Genomic DNA, 13,757 nt, shown 5'->3' on the forward strand with positions numbered 1-13,757 from the left:
TCCGGAGTGTCACTGTTCATCTCAGCGACCCCGAAAAGTATGGATTCGACACTATTTTGGATGATTTTTATATCTCAGCCCCCTCGCCCCCCGCCCTGCCTCTAAGGGTTCTTCGGCTGTCTTACCCCCACGTGGTTTGTCGCCTGATACTGAAAATCCGGAGTGTACAATTCACCTAACCGACCCCGAAAACTATGTATTCGACACTGGAGACGAGCACTGTGGGGGTAAGCCATCCGTAGCTCCCGTAGGGGTGGGGGGTCAGGGGTAGCGAGGTATAAAAATAATCGAAGAAAGTGGAGAATCCACAGTTTTTGGGGTCGCTGAGATGAACAGTGACACTCCCTATTTTTCAAATGTCAGAGTTCAGCTCCCTTTCGCATAGGGGGCGAGGGGAGAGTGATATATAAAATTAAAGGAAAATAATGTCGAATACATAGTTTTCGGGGGTCGCCGAAGTGAATTGTATACTCTGGATTTTTAGTATCAGGAGACAAACAACGTGGGGGTAAGAAAGCCCAGGAACCCTTAGGGGTGGGGGGCGGGGGGCGAGAGGGTTCAGATAAACAAATTAACGAAAATACTGTCGAATCCATACTTTTTGGGGTCGCTGAGATGAATAGTGATACTCCGGATTTTTTTCAAAGTTCAAGTAATTCATAAGTGTACCAAGCTTGGATGAAATTGCTCCAGTGGTTTAGGAGGAGATGTGTCATTTACACACACACACATACATGCATACATCCATTTTTATATATAGTAAGTAAGAAGAAGAAAATTATGCTTGCTTTACTACTTGTAACTGTGTAGAACATCGGGTAATTCTTGTAAAAGTTGCGTGTTGAAAGAAATGAATGACATGAAATATGATAGCAAGAATGAAGAGAATGAAATCCGGCGCCGGCACATATGCCACTCCTCTCGAATAGCTCAAGACTTAACGTCCCGATCCGACGGACGAATCATCATCAACACCGCCATATGCCCTCACACCATATAAGACCAAAAACAGCTTCCTACGTCCTGGACGTAAAATGGCTCCTTGAATATTGTGTTCTCTACCTATCTTATGTACGTTGCCTAGCGACAGCGACTCTATGCATTTAATCTTGGTGACAGCACGTGGGATTGTCATATCCCAATGCACGTTTTCCGATGGTTCTTCGTTCATAACTCACCAACGAAAGCGAAAATGAAAATTCCGGCTTCGAGGTGCATTCGGACCCCTTTCCATCTACCCATGTTCAAAATTTAAGATCTGTACGTGCTGTAGATTTTGCTGGGCATCGCGCACACACAGACAAACACTTCCTTTCATATATATAGATATAGATGAGTCTCTTTTCCTTTACAGTAGAACGTAGTGTCCTGTTCGTTGAACACCTCTAACTAAACGAACGTTATTCGCCAGTTCCACCTAGCGAGCTCGTGTATTGTAGCTGTAGCTTGCATTCGGGAAAGGGTGTGCTCGGATCTCACCACCGGGAGCCCAGAAAATCGTTCTTTTGTGATTTCTCATTTGTACACCCGACAAATTCTGTGACTCCACATTAATTAAAGCTATTAAAACTTGGCTCCCCACACTTCTCCCGTACCGTTTCATTAGTGTGACGTCGAATACCTTGCTGCTGCTTGGCGGCCACTCCGTTCTTCGTCCTTTATAGCCTTTCGACCCTCTGCATATTCGCGGTACGACTTACACACTTAACACACATAACTTTCTCTTAGTTTAGAAATAAATTCCTCCATTACTTGTTGACGGGATTTATGTATATATCCGAAGAAGGCCGACCATTTTCCAGAACTCCTAGCGTAACCACTCATTAAGGAACTTTACAATTTCGCAGCTCTCACTGTACGAAGATTTATCGACTTATTCACCTGTGCGCGACCTGTTGGTGTGACTGAAAAATGCCAGGTACATAAGTTGGATTGAGCCACATTCTTTTTTTCAGCAATAAAAGAGGGGAACGTATATTTTTGCCTCACCCTCGTACAATCCCCATTCCGGAAACTATTAACTTTAATAATGAAACTCCACTCAGTCATGAATGCTGTCTGCCCAGTTGGTGGCTATCCGTGTCTGGGTGAGAAGAGTGTTTACTCATTCATTCATTCATTCATTCATTCATTCATTCATTCATTCATTCATTCATTCATTCATTCATTCATTCATGCATGAACACAATTCAATCGTGAAACCATCCATTCACCAATTCCTAGCAGCCTATATTCATTCATTCATTCTTTGATTTATTCAGTTCGTTCATAGTGTATGTTTTAACTTTAAGATAATGCTAAATATACTGTTGACTCAAAAGTAAGCACTTATACAACTTAGGAGGGTAAGATACATGTTTATCCTAGACTATATAACTCTGCTAACGTCTAGGAGAAAGCAACAGGAAACTACCTAGTACGACTCTTCAGTGATTCCTAGTCCATCTATGACAGCTGTTGGCAGAGCTGTTGAGGATCCAACCAGCCTTCGGGCTAAGGACTGGACATATTACATACATACATACATACATACATACATACATACATACATACATACATACATACATACATACATACATACATACAGGGGATTTTAAAAGTACGTCCGGCTACGCAAGTTTGATTTGCTTACGTTGAAATTAATTCTGGCTAGTAGATCACCACTATCTATAACGCCTTTTTAATTGTGTGTAGAAACAGTTCTTGATATAACTCTCGGCGAGCGTTTAATGAGTTGTAACTAAATTCATCTAATAAGTGAATATAGTTTTCAAACTATACGCTGACTGATTATGCTTCTTGTAATAAACAAACCGTAAGAATCTCTTTTTAACCTTTTGAATTTTATTTATATATGATTTGTAACTTGGCATCCATATGTCTTATCTTATCTTAATCTGTTTACCCTCCAGGGTCCGTTGTTCCCTCGGACTCAGCGAGGGATCCCACCTCTACCACCTCAAGGGCAGTGTCCTGGGGCTTCAGACTCTGGATCGGGGATACGAATGGGGAGGATGACCAGTACCTCGCCCAGGCGGCCTCACCTGCTATGCTGAACAGTGGCCTTGCGGGGGGATGGGAAGATTGGAAGGGATAGACAAGGAAGAGGAAAGGAAGCGGCCGTGGCCTAAAGTTAGGTACCATCCCGGCATCTGCCTGGAGGAGAAGTGGGAAACCACGGAACACCACTTCCAGGCTGGCTGAGGTGGGAATAGAACCCATCTCTACTCAGTTGACCTCCCGAGGCTTAGTGGACCCAGTTCCAGCCCTCGTACCGCTTTTATAATTTCGTGGCAGAACCGGCAATCGAACCCGGGCCTGCGGTAATCACACTAACCACTACAGCACAGAGGCGGACAAATTATGGCATCCATATAACGGATGCACATTCTAATTTTGACCTCACGAATGAGTTATAGAGAACACATAAAATCTAAATGTTATTTGATTTATGTCCTTCCCGTTTCGTATGATAAAACCTAGTTGTTTGAGTGCTGCATTTACTGTTATTTCAATATGCACACTGAATGATAAGTTACTACTCATTGGAACTCGTAAGTCATTTACGGACTCGACTCGTTTTAAATTCTGCCCTTTCATTTAGTATTCACACATTAATTTACAGCCCTCGTACATTGGTATCAGCACGGCAGTTCTGTATATTCTAAATGATATAAGTAACATACTCCTGAATTTTTGTTCCCAATTCTGCTTGCAACTAGAAGTGTTAGAACCTTTAATATACCCTTGTCGAAAGACATCAGTTTTTCAAGTAGCGAAGCATTTAGTCCTTCCGGTAGCTGTGATTGATGAGTTGAGAAACCCAAGTTAGTTGGCCGTGATGAGGTTCATGGACAAAGAAAAGATAGTTAATCAATCACTTTACAACGTGCTCTGCCGAACGGAACTCAGTGATACTGTCTAACTTCTACCAGGAACACCTACCTGTGTAACAATCCAGTGAGCCATAAATATTTTGAGTTGAGTAATACCAACTCTTTATCATTTTCGTGAATATTAGCATGTACTGTATTTTTTCGGTTATTACAAGAAACTTTGCGTCCAATTCTGTGGGAAGAATAGCTAGGTGACATCATATCCAGCATTTCATACAGGCTGCTGTAATTCAAATCCCGGGCAATGAATATTAGATTTAAAAAAAATTAAAGCTCAAGCTGCGTTGTTACACTTCTGCGTAAAACTTTATTTCTCAGTTCAAGGTCACATTATGCACAGCCACTTAAACTACATGATTAATTGAATTTTAACTGCTTTCTAACCTAGCAACTAAATGTATCACAGTCGTTAAATATGAGTTCCCCGAAGAGATGCAACCCGCAGTACAGCTCGTTCTGGACGATGTTGTCATAGAATCCGAACAAGTCAGTGTGTCAGTTGCCTGGTTTCATGGCTAAATGGTTACCATGATGGGCTTTGGTCCAGTGAGTCCCGGACTTAATTCCCGGCCGCGTTGGGAATTTTAACCTCCATTAGTTAATTCCAATGACCCGGGGGTTGGGGGAGTGAGTGCCGTCTTTAAAAATATAATTCATCATAGGTAAGGCTCCATCCTCATAAACACGCAGGTTGCCTATACGACGTCATCTGGAAAGATCTGCACCAAGCTGTTCGAAGGCCACACGCCATTATTATTAGTGTGTCAGTTTGAGGAACGCAAATTTTACTTTAGGAGCGATGTAATCACTGTACTTAATCAAATACAGGATGTCCGACTTTAATGTATAATAAAAATACAAATTAATAAGTTGAGAAGTAACCGAGATAGTCATTGTCGGTTTGGTTCACCAAGTAGAGAAACTCAAAATGATTCTTTACGCTGTCTAATACACCTCGATATGCGCATCTTTAGTGGTGCGACAGTCGCTGAATCTATATTGAACTTCACCCCACGTTGGCGTGCTTGGTGTTATGATCCGATATCGAAAGCGATCTGCCAGTTTCCCGAAGGTGTCTGAGCCATTTCCTGTTTGATATGTACGAGGGGAACATCGTCACTTAGTCGCAGTTGATACTCCAGCCGAAAACAACGTTATACAAGCCTAACAGACAGCTGGCGTGTCTGAGCTGCCTAACCTTCAACGAAGAGAGACAGATGGGACACTTACATCGCAGGCCAGATGTATGTTGGGATGTTTACGTAATTAAAAATCCACTCGTAAAATTCAGTTTTCACATTTAAATTCAGCATTCGAGCACCCTATCGCAAATGCTACATCCGCAATGCAACAAAACACATAGAGAGAGGTGGAATAGGTGGAAAACGTCTGTCGCGCCGTTAATGGTGCGCATATAGAGGTGTATTAGATATGTAAAAATATTTTGAGTTTGTCTACTTGTAGAACTAAACCTCTACTAATTATCAAGATTTTAATTTTAATTTTCTTATACCTTCAAGTCGGATTCGCTGTACTATCGTTTTATAATGAAGACATATTTAGTTTAAAGTTAACATAAATTAATCAAATGGTGTATCGCTGAATTTAATTTAAATTACGCAGATAATATTACTCATTGTTTCCGAAACCTACTCTGTAATAAAACCGAAATATTGAAGTCCCTTTGTGATAATTATGACCGTGGGTGGTGTGGAGAGCGTATTTGATGGCCTTCCTTTTGCGTACTTCCACTCTACTATGCTGTAGTTGCCCTAGAATCTTCTCCTCTACTCTCTAGTTGAAAAGTATCGACTTCTTACTTCGGACTACTATTAGTCTGTCTCGTGTGCTGTTTACATGTTTTATGCGGTGCTCATTATAAGCTGTCTTCCGAGTAAGTATTATGTCTATAAAAGGATAGTAGCTTAGTGCCATAGAAGATGGTAGTGAGTGGTATGTAACTCAACCACAAACAGTATGTAGTGTTCTAGTAGAGAGTTATTCCCCAAACTCGGTGATCTTCCATTCTTCAAAGCAGAACAACTCAGCATTGAACCAATTATAATGAAGGATCTGTTTATTCTATTGTATCAATGCGTATTTTAGAATTGTTTCTTTATTGAGAATAGAATAGAATAGAATACTGCCAACTCCAGGGTAGGGTCATTTATTGTAATACAAAATGTGTTTTGATACATGCATTATTTTCTTTATTACTATTTATCTATACTACATTAAACTTATTAACTATTACAACCAAATTTCTCAATTAAAGATATCGGTCTGCCAACCCCACTCACGTGCGGGAATCAATCAACCCTATAAGGGATATTTTCACACCATTCATAGCAGGGACTGACTGCAAGAGGAATGGCATTACTAGCATCGCTCATACTTCCGTCACTTTCATATTGTCAAAGCCAAAGGTAAGACTGGGATAGATCAATGAAAGTAAAAAAATTACTCTAGCCCACACCAGAAAACACAGTGCACTGTAAACACTAGGTCTTGCCAGAAAAGGCGATCCCCTATCCAACATATTAATTCGCAAGTTTCTCCATTAGTAAGGATGTATAGTACGTTTAATGATTTATTCAAAAACCACGACATAGATCTCTCAATGTCCCAAACAGAATTCAAAAAGTATATTGAGTTTCCTTAGTGAATATACTTAATCTAATCTTCACAAATAGCACCTCATAAAACTAAAATAGTATTAATTACACAATCTCTTTTTCAATAATACAAATGGAATTCAGGTGTCTATAAACTTCGGGATTATAAGTTTACACTGCTAATCATGCACCTGACCTTTTCACATATGTGTGTGTCTGCACATAAATATTTAGTTCTTCCTACTTATGTAATCAGCAGCCAGTAATGTAATCCTGATCAGTATATAACAACTTTTAAACCTATTGTATTCTTTGTCATTTTTCTAAATTTGTTTGTTATAATTTTTCATGTTGTTAATTTTTCGTGATATTTTTCTGTTTTGCATTATGTATCATAATACTATAGTTTGTAACTTCTGTTGTAACTGGAGCGCAACTCTGTTACCGACACGTGCCATAAATAAATAAATAAATAAATAAATAAATAAATAAATAAATAAATAAATAAATAAATAAATAAATAAATAAATAAATAAATAAGTAAATAAATAAATAAATAAATAAATAAATAAATATTGATGGAATGCAATATTTAATGAATTAACAAGTACAATTGCATTATAGTCCTTCAATTCTATTACCTTTTGCCAAATGTCGGGAAGCTGTTGGGATCCGTTGACAATGCGTTCTCTGTTGATGGCAGCGACAGAGCCCCTACTGCGCGGAGTACAGATGCCGGGCTCGGAAGCAGGTCTCGTGAGCACGGAGGGTGTTCCAAGATCTCCCTATGTCAATCTGACCTTGAGAAAGGGACGGCGGTGCAAATCCGCAGTCCCATTCCGAACCGCACGAAAAGCCTGGTCCCATCGTTGTCATTCTGTATGTTAAAGCATTCTCGCCACAGGCTTTACGTAATCCTCGATAACATTCTGATGCATTTTACCACGGGCAAGGTCGATCCCCGAACGCATATCTTCTTTTGAAAACATGCTTTAGAGCAGTAAAATCGACACTCTTCACTTCAACGCCACACATCAACAACAGCACCACCTGACCGCTCCCATGTCCTATTTGCGTATGCCCGATCTCCCGCGAGTGTCTGGACTACGTTGCCAATACTTTACCTGCAGCCCTCGCGTAAATTGTTTCCCAGAGCAAAGGAAGTTTCTATTTTACCAAATAATATATGTATTTTTTAGTTCTAATACCCTGTATTGTAATTTAATTTGCACTCGTCTGCGAAAACTTGTACTTGAAGATACGGCAGTCGGTGTAAATGCTAACAATGTTATTGCAGATTGAGTCCCATAATGTGCTTTTGGTTGTCCTATAAATCATCCATTCCAGAACATTTCATCTGTCTTAAGGACGTTTCTTCGCATGCACCGAGCGAGTTGGTTACGTATATTGGGTCGCGTAGACTTGAGCTTTGCACTCTGGAGATGGTGGGTTTGAGCCCTGAAGATAGTTTTCCGTGATTTACCATTTCAGACCAGTGAAATGCTGGGGAAGTACATAAATTAAAACCATGGAGGCTTCCTTCAAATTCTAGTTCCTTCCAATCCCTTTCACGTTTCAACATAAAACAAATAGCAAATAGTTATTATCACTAGCCATTCTGTCTGATAGTCATTCAACAAAACTCAGTGAAACGTCTCGAGACGAGCCCTATAAATAATTATTCGTTCTTCCCAAATTTCACCAGGTCAAGTTTCCTATATTCTGGTTTTATCCACTGGGTCGCATGCTATATCGATTCAATCCTCCCTCAGCCAATTCCACAATTCTAGAGGGATCTTGGGCCGTTTTTTCGTTTAGTCTTATTGCCTGTCACACTTATCTCCTGCTTAACACCGTGGTTACACCCTCGCTTGGTTCACTCAGTTATTAATTACCTCCATATTTTCTTCATTTAGTAGCTTCCCAATGTTCTTTGTCTATCTGTGCCTAATCACGATCTGGTCTGTTATTACCTTACTGTTACCACATCACCATCTTTCATCCGTTTGAGAGATGTAACATCTTTTCTTTCGTTCTCCCTAGCCTCGGCTAATCTCATCAGTGTTCTTTCTCTATTTGCCCTTTCTATTACTTTATATGCCTTATTTACAGCCTTGACTTTTCATTTTGTCACAGAACTTTCAGCACTCTTATAAGCTTCCTTGTCCTCCGGGGATCCTGTCCATTCCATTATTTTCTAAGCCTCTCCACTTTTATTTCCTTCTGGACATCCTCGTTCCTCCATCACGCCTCCTTTCCTTTCCTTTACGTGGTCATTTAGCTGGGGTTATCCCTAACACCTCCTCTTCAAGTCTCTTATCTTCTTGCTAGTCTTTCTTTGGCCGATACCTTCATTTTTGGAAATGTCGGATCTCTTCCATATTTTCCCTCTGATTAAAGTAGTGTTAATAGAGGATGGATGCCTAGTTGTACTTCATATTAAAATAATCACCACCATCACTACCACCACTCTTCACCTCCTTCAGACGTTCCTTGGGAACACGATGCAGTTAATCAGGCTTTTGATATCATCACACCGAGCTTGATAGCTGCATTCGCTTAAGTGCGGCCAGTGTCCAGTATTCAGGAGATAGTAGCTTCGAACCCCACTGTCGGCAGCCCTGAAAATGGTTTTCCGTGGTTTCCCATTTTCACACCATGCAAATGCTGGGGCTGTACCTTAATTAAGGCCACGGCCACTTCCTTCCCACTCCTAGCCCTTCTTTGTCCCCCGTCGCCTAAAACTTATCTGTGTCGGTGCGACGTAAAGCAACTAGCAAATATATATATATCATCACTTTTTAATTCTACGACGTAGCCTAATGATCTCTCAGTCCTGCAGCCAAATCGAAAGCCCTGCATGGTCTACTGTTCTTCCACCCTCTGAATTTGCTATCAAAATTCCAACCTTCACCCTCAGGCCTCACGTCACAGCTCTCTCACGAATTACGATGACTCTCTCATTTTCAGATCCACCGTTATCGTTAGCCTCTCCTTCAAGGCCCAGTTGTGGCGCACGAGACGTGTTACTGTAACCAAATTATCACCAGTATCAGTCTTAATACTCGTGATATGATCATTTCTCCTTTTGACCTCACACACTCCACCTTTCAACTCTTCGTCAATTACAATTCAGACTCCATGTATTCCTCTCTCATCAGTTCCACTGTAGAATAATTTATAACCTTCTCCTGGTTACCTCATCTTTTTTTCCTTTCCATCATGTATCTTTCTCTCCATGAGATCCATCGCCTCACTGCCTTTCCGACTCACGGTCACAATAGTGACAGTTCCGGTTCGTACTGCTTCTACAGCCAAACCCGTCCTCGGTATAGTATCCCTAACGAATTCATACCTCTTTTAGGAGTTATCTGAGTGTCACGTAAGGAGTGTGTCCTAACTCTGACATTTACACCTTCGATTATTTCAATAGGGTTTGGCTGACAGTTTACAAAAAGACGCCCTTCCTGACGCTATGCACATTATTAATAAAACAGCCGCCCACTCTAGATGCCGATGCTGCCCACAAGCCGTCCGATCAGGGTACAGACACTTCCACTTGTAGATTCCAGTGGCATTTCCTTCATTTCCTGTAGGAAGCTCCTCTGACCGCATTCGTTGGCCTCCTATGGTTCGCCAAATTAATTACCGCCGTCCAGAACTCGGCGATCGGTTGTTGAATGTGTGTTCTACCATTTCACAAAAGCAGTAATTCTCCCGGTCAGAAATTCTTCATCTTCTTCTTGATATTTTTATTACTACTACTATAACGTGATTATAGTTTTGAAGGTCAGTTATACTGGTAAAATAAGTTTAAGTAACAAGCAAGGTTTCATTTGTCAAGATGTTCGTTTTTTATTTCTTTAGATTTTAATATTCTTTGATATTCTCTGCGTCTTCTCCAAACTACATAATCTCCTTTCATTAAGTTCGATCCTGACTCATCCCGGCGGTATTTGATGGTGCTCAAATACGTCAGCCTCGTGTCGGTAGATTTACTGGCACTTAAAAGAACTCCTGCGGGACTAAATTCCGGCACCTCAGCGTCTCTGGAAACGTAACATTGGTTAGTGGGTCGTAAAGCCAATAACACCGTTATTAATCTCCTTTCATTGATTATGTTAAGTATTCGTAAGTAAAAGTGGTGGTGCAGGTTTTTTCATGCACACCCCGCGTGGAGGTGAGCAACATGTGCCATTTTAAACACATGACGGCTCTCCTGACATTCTTCAATCTCCGGCAGTACAGATAATTGAACCCGGGTCTCCGTCGACGTCAGCTAATACAGCTAGCTGTTATGGTACGGAGGCGGACAATTCCTAAGTTAACATTGATTTTTGCTTATTTAAACGTGGTGTGTGTAATTCCGCTACGCTGCTTATGTTGTCCAAAACATTTTGCATGACAACACTTTCAGTAAGGGCTGAGGTATCGGGGGGCAGCCAAATGACAACTTAACTCCCGCTACAACGTGGGCATGGAATGGTTCCATTAAAAAGTTATGACCAAAAGCATTCATACATTTATCCCACTGGGAGACGAGAAGATCAATTCCAAGTTTTGTACAAAAGAGGTAGGTCGCTGACGGATCCATAAGTTCACTCACTCTTGCACTTCCTCGTCCGAATGAAACCGACGTCAACGAATGCCCGTGATTGGTCGGTTTTCCCGGACAAGGCCCTATAACCCGCCTTATCACATCAGGAGCAATGGCTCGATGGGCGCGTCCTGGGCAGTGATGCACGCCCTTTTTGGAATCTCCTATGCTACTCGCACAAACTCATCATTGACACTCAAGTGTTCACATTACACTGCAGACATGTGACGATGAGTTTCGCGAACTCTAACACCCTCAGTTACCCGAAAACGAACCACAGTTCTCTGCTCTTCTTTGCTTGCCCCCAATTCTACAACTGGAGGAAAACACTAGACCAGTCCGCGCACCAACAAAGACAAAACCCAACAACTTCGTACAACTGTGAGTTAACACTATGCAGTTCTCCTACCACAGCGATGGCAGTATCGATACGTAACAAGAATGATGCCACCTTCCGTGCGGAGTACATGTTATGCCGGGTGTTCACTTTTAATTTGAATGTCCCTTACAGTACTCTAGCCGTATTAGTTTACATTCGGAAGCATGTGACAGTCAAAATTATGATTTATCAAATACAAAGCTTCATCACGGGTGCCCCCTCAAACAATGTACAGGATACCGTAGGTGTAAAAGAGGGATGGGAAGGAAAGTGGCAATTGTAGAATACAGGTGGTCTAATGTTTTTAAGGGGAAGGACATTGTGGGAGAAGGTCTCTATTCAGGATCAGAATTCAAGACAGGTATCTGTGAGAAATCGGTACGAGTCACTGCAGGTAGAACAGTAGAGGTAAGTTGAGGAACAGGGAGCTGTTGCTGTGGAAGTAGGAGGAAAGGAAAAGGTAGGAAAGGGAAATGTGGGGTAGAGGATAAGAATAGACAGACGGAACAGGGCCATGGCGGGGGGCAAAGGGAATAGGAAGTAGATTCTGCAGCCGCTAGAAAAAATGGGGTTGACGAGGAGGGGAGGGAGGGGACAGGATCAAATGAGGTGCGTAGCGTGGAGGCTCTGGTCATCGTGGATTCCATTGTTAGACATGTGGGGAGAGTGTGTGGAGGAAAGGGAACCACGGTAGAGTGTTATCACGAATTAGCTTAAGGCAGATGTTGTGGAAAGAAAAAGAAAAGGAGGAGGGAAAGGAGAAGGCGGTAGTACTTCACGTTGGTACCACCAACGTAAGGTAAGCAGGTATAAGTACCAGCATAGTTGAGCATGTGTGGATCTGGTATATGCAGCATGGGTGAAGTTTAAGCAAGCGGAGCTTCTTATCAGTGGAATACTACGTAGGAGGGATACTGCCTGGGAGGTGATTGGGGATTTAAATGAGACTATGGAGTGGGTGTGTGGGAAACTGTGAGTGAGATTTCTAGATCATAATGGGTTGGTAGGAGATAGGGATCTGCGCTCAGATAGCCTTCACTTAAACCGCAGTGGTACGTATAAGTAAGAAAATTTGTTTAGAAGGGTTAAAGGGAGGTACATTCAGGGAAACGGGGTAGCCTAGGGAGCGGTGATAAGGGTACAGGGATCTGGAAGTCAAGTAGGGATGACATTAAAATGTTAGTGTTGAACTGTAGAAGTATTGCAAAAAACAGGAATAGAATTAAGTAATTTAATAGATATGGATATTTACCAGATATTGTAATAGCATTTGAGTCATGAATGAGAAATGATATAATGGACGCAGAAATTTTCCCACAGAACAAGAGTTGTATCGTAGAGATAGGATAGGAATGGTAGGAGGGGGAGTATTCGTTCTAGGCAAGGGTTGTTCTGCCCGAAGGCAGGTCCGAAACTCCGCAGAGGTATTCCTGAGCCGGAGTTTACTTGCGGTAGGGTGGCCAGTTCCTTTCCGCTCCTCCATTCCCTTACCCCCCACCAACAGCGCGTGGCAACCCATCCAACTCCTGACCACGCCCAATGTTGCTTAACTTCGGAGATCTCACGGGATCCGGTGTTTCAACGCGGCTACGGCCGTTGGGAGTATTCATTCTGGTGAAAGAAAAATTTGTAAGCTACGAAAATACGAAAACGTTAAATATGACAAACATGGAATTTTAGGTGTAAGGTTCTTCTCTAAAGATAATAGGAAGTTTGATGTCTTTGGAGTGTACAGGACGGGAAAGGGTAGCGCTGTTGCTGATTCGGTTTTATTAGATAAGATAATTAGCTATCTGGGAAAGGATATGGAAAGGAACTTGATTGTAGCGGGTGATCTCAGTTCACCAAATGTCAATTGGGAAGGTAATGCGAACGACAGGAAGCATGGCCAACAAATGGCAAATAAGTTCATATGGGAAGGACATTTGATTCAGAAAGTGATGGATTCAAATGGAGGGTGGAATATTCTGGACGTGGTGCTGGTAAAACCAGATAAGCTCTACAGGGAAACCGAAGTAATAGATGGTATTTGTGAAAACGGAGCTGTTTTTATGGTAGTTAAAAGTAAATGTGATAGAAAGGAAGGTCTTGAAAGTAGGAATATTAGGCAGTACCATATGGCTGACAAAAAAGGCATGATGGAGTTTTTAGAAAGTAACTGTGATCGGTGGAAATCTGTAAATAAAAATATAAACTAACTCTGGGATGGGTTTTAAAGCAAATGTTGAGGAATGTGAAAAAAGGTTTGTACGTTTAAAAGTGGTAGGGAA

Source organism: Anabrus simplex, chromosome 6, assembly GCF_040414725.1.
Source record: "Anabrus simplex isolate iqAnaSimp1 chromosome 6, ASM4041472v1, whole genome shotgun sequence".
Lineage (NCBI taxonomy): Eukaryota > Metazoa > Arthropoda > Insecta > Orthoptera > Tettigoniidae > Anabrus > Anabrus simplex.